Consider the following 9,849-nt stretch of genomic DNA (forward strand, 5'->3'; position numbering starts at 1 on the left):
TTAGAATTTTTTATCGACAACAAAAATGGAAAATCTAGCTTTTTATCGATATAGTGTATCCAAATTTGAAGGATAGATTTTTAGATTGATTATACTTGCAACAATATGGTATTTTGGCTCTAAGAAATGTGGATGTTGATGAGATTAATTCAACCATGCTATCTATATTGTTAGAAAATGTGCAGATACATCTAAGTGCTAATACTTTATTTTCTAAAAATGATGATGATAATGAATTTGACATAAATCCTCTAAAATTGTTACATTCTCTTACTTTTCCTTGCCTTCCAAATGATTGCATAGATATAAAAATATGGGTTCATATGTTACTTTTTAGGAGTTTAAATCAATCAATTGGTTTATATAATAGAACTTGACTAATAGTAAAAAAGATGGGAAATAGTCATTGAAGCCAATGTTCTTACTATGACTAATGTAGGCGATTTGCAATAGAAAGGCGATAGATTCCTTTATGATTAGCTTTTACTATAAGCATTAATAAAAGCCAATGTCAAACAATGCAACATGTAGGTGTTTATTTACCAAGACCAGTATTCTCTTATGGTCAATTATATGTTGTTTATAAGCAAGTTTTCTAGGATATCATGTAAAGTTAGGTATTTTAATTATGATTTCTACCAAAGTTTGCATTTTTTTGTTATATAATTTATAGATTCAATTTATGTTTTTTCTTATTGTTTATTAATTATGTTTTTTTTAAATTAGAATGAGACATTCATTGCCTAAAATTTATCGTCGAAAAAGTCATAATTGGTGATTAAAAGGCTAAAGAGGGAATTTAAAGAAGAAATGTCTGTCAAAAGCAAGCCAATTAAATTTCATTATTTTAAAAAAATATAGTTAGCATCCCAACTAAGGGAATATGATTTTTATATGCCCTCTCAAGCCGTGATTGATGTTATTATCAATACCCTTGGACCAGAATGTGATAAGACAATTATGAATATATTATCTTATATAAATCCAGATGATCTCTCTGAGTTAATAGATCTTTTGGTGAAAGAAGAACATAATATTAATAGATCGTGAGTTGAATTTGAGGAAAAGCCAAAAGGAGATAAAACATCTCTCAATAATTATTATAACACCAAACTAAGCTTTTATTATCAATTAGAAGATAATGGTTTTTAGTGACAAAGATTTTCTATGATACATATTTATCAATGTTACCGCAATCATTATCAAAAATAGGATTCAGATTCATTGAACATGGAATATTAGAAAATTTTAGAGAGATATAGGATGTTTTATTATACCGTGAAAAAGAATTTATAATGATTTTTGTAATAAGAGAAGTGGAACTTAATATAATTTTACTTAATCAAAAAAATATCTATCATTAAGTATATTAATCCGTGTGTACTGTTCCTATTACAATAAATATTACTCACTTTTAATGTTTTTCATGTATAACTAATGTTACAAAGTTACAAATTTTCAGGTTTTTAGTGTGGAGTTTTATGCAACTAAAGAATAACGATGATTTTTCAATTTTTTGTTAAATGATTCATTGTTTTTTTTAACAAATTTTGAAATAATGTGTAATTGTGGATATGAAATTTTTAGACTTTTTAATGAACATATTATCGTTGAATTTCATTATTTCGATACTCTTATCAAATGTATCATTTTCAATGGTTGTGTATATTCCATTTGATTACTCTCATTTTTTTTTCTTTACAATGTAAATTATGTTAATTTTTTTTTTGTTATTTTAACATTAAGACATTTCATCCAATCTTAATTTCTAAGATGAACTTTAGTAAGAAATATTAAGAACTAAAAAGTCGTTTCATCAGAAAATTAGATATCCATACATTTAAAAAAGATGATAAAATTTAAAAAGTGTGCAAGTTGATATTTGTTGATTCTTAGGTATCTTTTCACACATTTACATAATTGTAATAGATAACTGTTTAATAAATTTATTGTTTATTGTATTTTTAGGGCGTGATATTGAAGTAAAATGTATGGTGCGAAAATTGAAACATTTTTTGATAAATTAAATTGAATAATTTATTGTATTTTGGGGTTAATGGTTGATTGTCTTGATTCTAAATATATGTTAATACGTACTGATGTAAAATTGCAATTCACTAGGATTACAAAGATTATATGCAATGTTAATAATTACATAGAAATCTCTCTATACAAATATAACATTATTACGTTTGATCAAATTCTAGAATATGCAAGTACAAATTTTTTTATATGTATATTTTAATTTTCTCTTATTTTTAATAAATATGTTAAATATATATATATATATATGTATATATTTTTAACATTTATATATATTATAAATGTTATTGGAGCATTTTTTTGTGGGTGATACTTCCCCAGTGTATTTGAATTAAAAAAGAAAAAAGAGATTCTTTTATTAGATCAATTGTAAGTTTATGCAATATATATTTGCATAGTAATTAATGTATATTTATTTATTTAAAGTTTTTTTTAATTGTAATGAAATGTATCATTGATGACAGATTGATTCCAATAAAATTCATTTTATGGGACAAATTTACAGGTATTATTCATTTTTATGCTACAGAAAGAGAATAATTTATAATTATCATAGGAAATTATGTTAAAGTGACATTATAAATGTAACATTAAATTTATTTTCTTTAATAATGTAATCTTCTTACATGCTAAGGGCCTATTTGTTTGCTTTGAACTTTGACATCTGAAAATGCAATAATTACATTAAGAGATATATTAGTATTAATGAACTTTTCTTTCTTCTAAACTCTAAATGTAGAGAATATTGTTTTAAACTATGAATTTTGAATTCTAAAAATTATCAAATATCTATTTTGACCCCATATATTAGAGTTTTTGTTTGTCTTTTTGGGGGTATCATTAGAAAACAAAAATTTGTATGATTGCATTTTAAGAGATAAGAGATAGAGGGAAACGAACAACCATTTTTTCTTAAAGTTAAAAGATTCCTCTTAAGGGATAAGAGTTTAGAGGAAACAAATAGGCCCTAAATGTTGAAACATGACATGCTGTTATTAGCACTGTAAAGAACAAAATGTTATCTTTCAACTCCTTCATTATAGATGAAGAATTGTTTCGACCATGGTAAAATTGTTTGATAATGAATATTTTAATAAATATTTTCTGATCAATATCTAGAATTTAATGCATATATGATTTTTAAGTTGTAGGTTCAATGGCAATGAAGAAGCAGTTAAGATGGTTCAACATTATTATAAATTGTAGAAAACTTAAAGTGCATTTTGTATTTTCATAAAAAATGCTTTACTGAATTATATTTGTTTCGTTATATTGGTTACATTGGTTTTTTTCATATAGATTATAAACCATATAATTGAAACATTACAAGCATTGTCTATGATGGTATTAATTTATAGTGTTGTGATGGGACCCATAAAATGTATGTTTACTATTATGTATTTCAATTATTTTACTTCCGTTTAAGAAAGCCCGTGCACTGCACCGGTCCCAACTAGTGTTAATAGAAATGACATCTTCAGCTTACAACAAATATCTTCTACTCACATATACAAGAATGGAATTAGAGGTGTAGAAAGCAGATAATGATCAATGAATATTTATCAATGTTTAGAGAACGGGATCGTGTGTAAAATCAGAAAAATGAGAGGTTTATGGGTCAAAATTTCAATCAATGTCGAATTGGAAACTAAATTGCGATTATGAGCATATACGTATATATACTACGATTCACATACATGCTATATATCATATATTTTACAAATGCTAATATACTCAAATATGGTGGATGGGCCATGTATAGAAGAAGAAAAAGAAGTTTATGATCAAAATTTCAACCAAGGTCAAATCGAAAGCCAAATTGTGATAATGGAACATATACATATATATACTATAAGCCATACACACATTATATATAATATATTTTACAAATGTTATTATACTCAAATATAGCGGATGGATGGAAAGTTCCTTCATTTTTAAAGAAAATAACCAAGATTCAAGTTTCTTAGTTTATATTTTCTTTAAAATATGTGTATAAAATAGTAATATATACAATGGTTAATCATTAACTAATACAAATAAAGAAGTGGACTAATGGTAATTTAGCAATATATAAAAATAGGTCAGGGGTTCAACCCTTGTGACATGTCGTGTTTTGAAATTTCAATTATTTAATGACTTCACTAGTTTTCACCAGACTTTTAGTAATTCTAGTTTTTGGGGTGTAACCGAACTTGCTAGGGCCCAGGGTCACGGTTCAACCAATTCAATCGGCTAATCCAATCTGATTTTCTAAACACTGATATTAATATGATGATTTTCCTCTAATTAATTAATTAGAAAATATGTATTGGACGATTTCCTACTGCATGTGAAAACAACTCCATATTTCTATATCGATCTTGGCGACACGTTTATATGTTCCTTTTATTTTTGTATTGGTTAAATTATGAAGTGGAATTTTGAACTCAAGGTAATTCATGCTCATGTTGGTTTCTACCTATGGCATGTGGAATTGGAACCAAAAGGTTGAGACAAGTTTGTAATAATTATTTTACTATAAAAAATTATAAGAGTTAATTTTAATTCATTATTAAATATTTATTTAGGTTTTTCCAAATTGACTCCATCCCCTACCACCTAAGGAACTATATGGTATAGGTCTCTATTAAATATTTATTTAGGCTTTCACATGTGGGGGTGCAAGTTGGGTTGGGTTGGGTTGGATTAGGTCAGGTTATGGTAAACCTAACCCAATCCAAGGTTATGAATCCCCAAGCCTAACCTAAACAAACTTGACCTTCAACCCAATCTAGTCAACCTAACCGAACCCAACCAAGTTAGCCCAATCTGACCTTTCTTCCATTCGTTTAAAATCTCACAAAATCTCTCAAGATTTCTTAATATTTAATTTAGAAACTTAAACTTAACTTTTATGGGCATATATTGACCATATTTTTTATTGGTACTTGTTTGTTGACAAAATCTAAAGTGCATGAGTTTCATCATAAAAAGAAAAGAACTAGTGATAATGAGACATGCTACAATTGAATCTTTAATGTTGTTAAAATATTTAATGGTAAGTACTCCTAGTGAAACATGAACCAACAAGAAGTAAATAGATCATGCCAAGTCTTTAATATGATTGGTTCAAATTTCAATTTAACATGCAACAAATATTCAAACTGCACTTTAGTTGATTCTTGTTTGTTTGATGATTCTTTTGGTTCCTTTAGTAGAAAGCATGAAAAGGAAAATTTTCAAATGTTAAAACCATGAAATTAACTTTTTATACTTCATGCTTTTGGACCCATAAAATACCTTAGGCTGCATTTGTTTTAGGTGTAAATGAGAACCAGGGTAACCTTTACACCCAATCCGATTTTGTAGGCATTTGGTAGAGGTGTCAATATTCTTTGTAAATCGATGTAAAAGTATATATATGTCAGTGTTTTCCTCAAAAATTGATGGAAAGTTTGCATTGATGTAAAACTCCATCTTCTCAAAACTCGATGAAACTTCTCTCTATCTCTCATTCTTTTTCTTCTTCTTCCTCCCGAGTTTCACCTTCCTCTGTTCCTATCTGCTTTTGCAACTTTTGGCAATGGTAGTTCTATTCCATTTCTTCCTTTCTCTATCTCTCTCCATCTTTGATTAATCTCCTTCTCCCCCAATCTACTCTCTCTCTCTCTCCCCCTCCCTCTTTGATCAATCTCCATCGCTCACCACTACAACAAACTAGAAAACAAAACACCACCTACTGCTTGGCCCTAGCATATCTCTGATCTCTGGAACATGGAAAACGGTAACATTGAAGGCGGAACACGATGGAGGTTAGTTCATCAATGATGCTAGAGTCCAATTAAGAACATTGGTGAACAATCTGTGTCTTCAATGACTCCAACATTACAGTCGTCGGAGTGTGCTAATCAAACATAGGCAACCTTCATTTACCTCAATTTAAGTCAATGTTACCAAACAAGAGGAGTGTAAATGGAAACACTAGATGGTCTACATTTTACACTCTCATTGAACCATCGTCACTCAACTCCATCAGTGTAAAAGTGTATTTACACCAAAAACAAACGCAACCTTATACTTTCTAAAACGTATGCACATATTGTACTATAACTCCTCGCCAGGTGGCGGCCCATATGGATTTCACATGGTATTTGGGGTACATCAATATATTCAATAATATGTGGCATCAACATAGAAAGACATGCAACATTTAGATGTATTCAATGGCATGTGTGTGCCATGTGTTAGCATATATAGATAGAACATAGAATTTGAATGTATCCAATGACGTGTATCACATGGCATGAACACCACATGACATCTTGGTATACACGTGTATAGCAATTTGTTGCATTTAAACATCATGCGTACTTTGCACTTTCATGCTATCAAAAGTACAAGGAACAATGTGCTATCCAAATAAGATCTAAAATCATGAAATCAACAATAATAAAAAATATCGCTAATGACAACTTGGTATTAGGGTTAAGGCTTACGACAAATGGATTGTAAAAGTACACAACATGACTATAATACATGTAGTGGCAATAATAGAGTTGGGTTCAACTTGGGTTGGGTTGCCTAAGGAGTTAACCCTAATCGAATTGAAAGAAAAGTCTTGTTGGCAAAACTCAAATATATAAATCTAATCAATTGTCAAACTGACCCAATAGGCACAGTTCAAGATCATGCCTTGAGAAGCATCAAATCACTTTAAAAATGAAAAGACAAATGGGCCTTCATTTGAACTCAGTAATGGGCTTCTAACAACCATCTTGGTTGGTGGGTTTCTAATAGCTAGTTATTGGTGGACTTATAAGAGCTAGTTTTTTATTAAATGTCCTAAGAGAGTTTTACATTTAAAGCTCTAACAATTTGTTTTTCATTTAACACTTTAACAACTAGTTTTTGTTCTTTTAATCTCAAGCTAGATGCATCAAGTTCTTTCCTTTATTTTATTGAGAAACTCCTTTCTTGGGTGAGTGAGTCCCTACTTTTAGTACCTTTTTATAATAACTAAGTCATCCACTTTTTCTTCTTTAAAGAAAGAGTAGAAATGACTATCTCAATTCTCAAGATTGGGGACTCATTTGTCCAAGAGAAGACTTTCTCAACTCAATTTCATTAATATGAAATGGTTTATAAAGACTTTACACATTTCCATTGGAAGACTGTTTGGAAATTGTTTCATCCCTTATAGATGCACAGTTTTTTTGTGGAAACTATTGTGGGATGGGATACTCACTCGGGATAAGTGCAAGTATTGGACCTCAAACACTAAACTCCAATGTCCCCTTTGTAATACACACATGGAGACACCTCAGCATCTCTTCTTCGTATCCCCTTTTTTGAGAGTGGTCTGTGCCAAGTTAAGGTCGGCCTCAACCTAGATGAAATAGAAGAAAGTGATAACATGCATTACATTCTCAATCTTTGGTGGTCAAGATTAATATTTAGCAAGACACTCTTCAGTGCAAGAGGCTCTATTTTATTTTGGTAAGGGGTGCATGGTCTTATGGAGGACAAAGAAACAAACTAGTCTTCAATAATGGTAGTAGCCCATGCCATGAAATATAGCCTCCCCTCTCCCGTCTCCAACCATCAACAATTTAAGCTCAATCATTGCAAGCCCGAACTATATGTGCATACTTCAATTGGATGGATCATATGATGTTAACACAGGTTGTGTAGGACGAGCCTTCATCCTCCAATCCCCCAATGGTGGACCACTCATTGCGAAAGGAGAACCTTGTTGTGACGTCGAGAGATATGATGTAGAAATACAAGCTCTGATCTTAGGACTAAAAGCAGCTTCCAGCCGAGTCCAGATCTCCTGCCCATGAGAACCCAGCCCATGTTTATCGTAGCCACACATGGAGAACATTTCATCCTCTGCATAGTATTATGCAGGGGGAGATATTCCCGATTCACGGGGATAGTGTGTTGTGGGTAGACGTGGGCAGGAGATCCGAACTCCTTCCAGCCTACAAGTGTCTAAGATGACTATTTATAGCGACTCACTGCAACTGGTTAACTTTTTACACAATAGAAAACAACCGAAAGCATGGATAGAAAGGATTTGCTCTACATACATTGATCAAATTCTATTGTCTTTTGATTACCTAAGTTTTGTACATATTAGTATGACTTTAAACCAAGCTGCCCATGCTCTGGCATATATAGCCTGCAAAGGCAAACTATCCATTTATTATAACTCCATGCAACATACTCATGTATAGTTTAAATAACATCAGTAATGGAAGCTGCTTTCATTTGAGGGGGGGAAAAAAAAAGCAAGCTCTATGTTTCACAAAACAAATGAAAGAATTTGATGCTTCTAGGTCGAACAAGGTTTTATATAGAAAACAAAAACTAATTGTTGGATAATTAAATTAAAAAGCTAACTATTGGAGAAAACTAGTTGTTATGATATCATTAAATTAAAAAGTTCATTCCTTGATTGTAGTAAGAAAAGAATAAAATAAAATCTTCAACAAATCATGCAAGTTAAAGAGTTAAACATAATCCATTTCAAATTGATCTGACTTGGTTTTACAATCATAACCTGGATTATATTGTTTCTTCATCTAATTAAAAAATAATTACAAGTTTCAACTGAATTAGTTTACTATGATACATGTTATCACCAGGAATCTGAAGAAGGCCTTAGTTTATAGTTATCACAACAAGAGATTGTTCACACAATGCAACTTTTAAGCATGCAATAAGAGACCTTTCCAATTGGAAGAAAGTGTAATATCATTTTTAATTGAAAATGTCCTAACAATTTGAAACCCCCTTGAGTATATTTAAATATATACATAAATGGGGGTAGGGCCGGGGGACGAGTAATTAATTTTCAAAATATCAGCTCCAATTTTACGTACCTAACTCATTGTGTGTATTGGATGCAAGCAGCTCCTGTCGTTTGGACTCTCAAATACATTTATTTTCGCCTTTGGAGATGCTCGGAAAGAATTATTTAACTGGTAATACATTTCATCATACTGATGACGGTTGACCTTTCTGGTAGGAATCACAAGATCTAGGGTCTCCAAGACACTTGCCTTGGCTAGCAGAAATTTGATCAATAGCAGTTCATGCTTTTGGAAGCTTAAACCCTTCACTTGAACATGTTTGAGGTGGTGAAACCAGTAATCCGTTTCTTGAAATGGTTGCTTCGCGTGCATCTCCCAGTAAGCTCCGCATGAAAAGGAATACTTCTGGAGCTGTGAAAGTTTCAAATTGTGAAGATTGATCATGGTGGACTTGGACAACTGATTGACAAGAAACTGTGGACAAAATTTTAACAAACACTCACACGCATGAAGAGTCTCTCCAGACATGGGCAATTTCTAAGAAATAAAGCTACGCCATAAGGATTGCAGTAGCTCACTTCCATCAACAACTGAAATTCTGTGAGATTCTGTAAAGAGATATCCATTCCCCCGAGCTCTCCATATGAATACCGTAGAGCAAGCCCCTGCATCGATAAAATTAGGTGCACAACAATTTATGCTGATATATATATAGTAAGTCATTCTTGTTTAAACTGCGAAACCATTCTGATTTTATCACTACTCTATGCCATTCTATAACAGGAATGGAGAAAAGATTGAAAATAGATCTGTATTACCTGAAGAAATGCACTGCTGATTGTGAGAACGTTAACAGGAGAAAATTTCAGTAGATTTTCTCGTGCGTTAAAAGCTATGTCAAGTATAGAGTAGGAGCATCAATATCCACATAAAGGAAATTGGAACAATCTACCACCTTCAGTATCCTAAACCTCCTCAGATTTTGAGCTGAAATGTTAAGACAACA

The sequence above is a fragment of the Nelumbo lutea genome, chromosome 1, assembly GCF_056320005.1.
Source record: "Nelumbo lutea isolate HS-2025 chromosome 1, American lotus-T2T, whole genome shotgun sequence".
NCBI lineage: Eukaryota > Viridiplantae > Streptophyta > Magnoliopsida > Proteales > Nelumbonaceae > Nelumbo > Nelumbo lutea.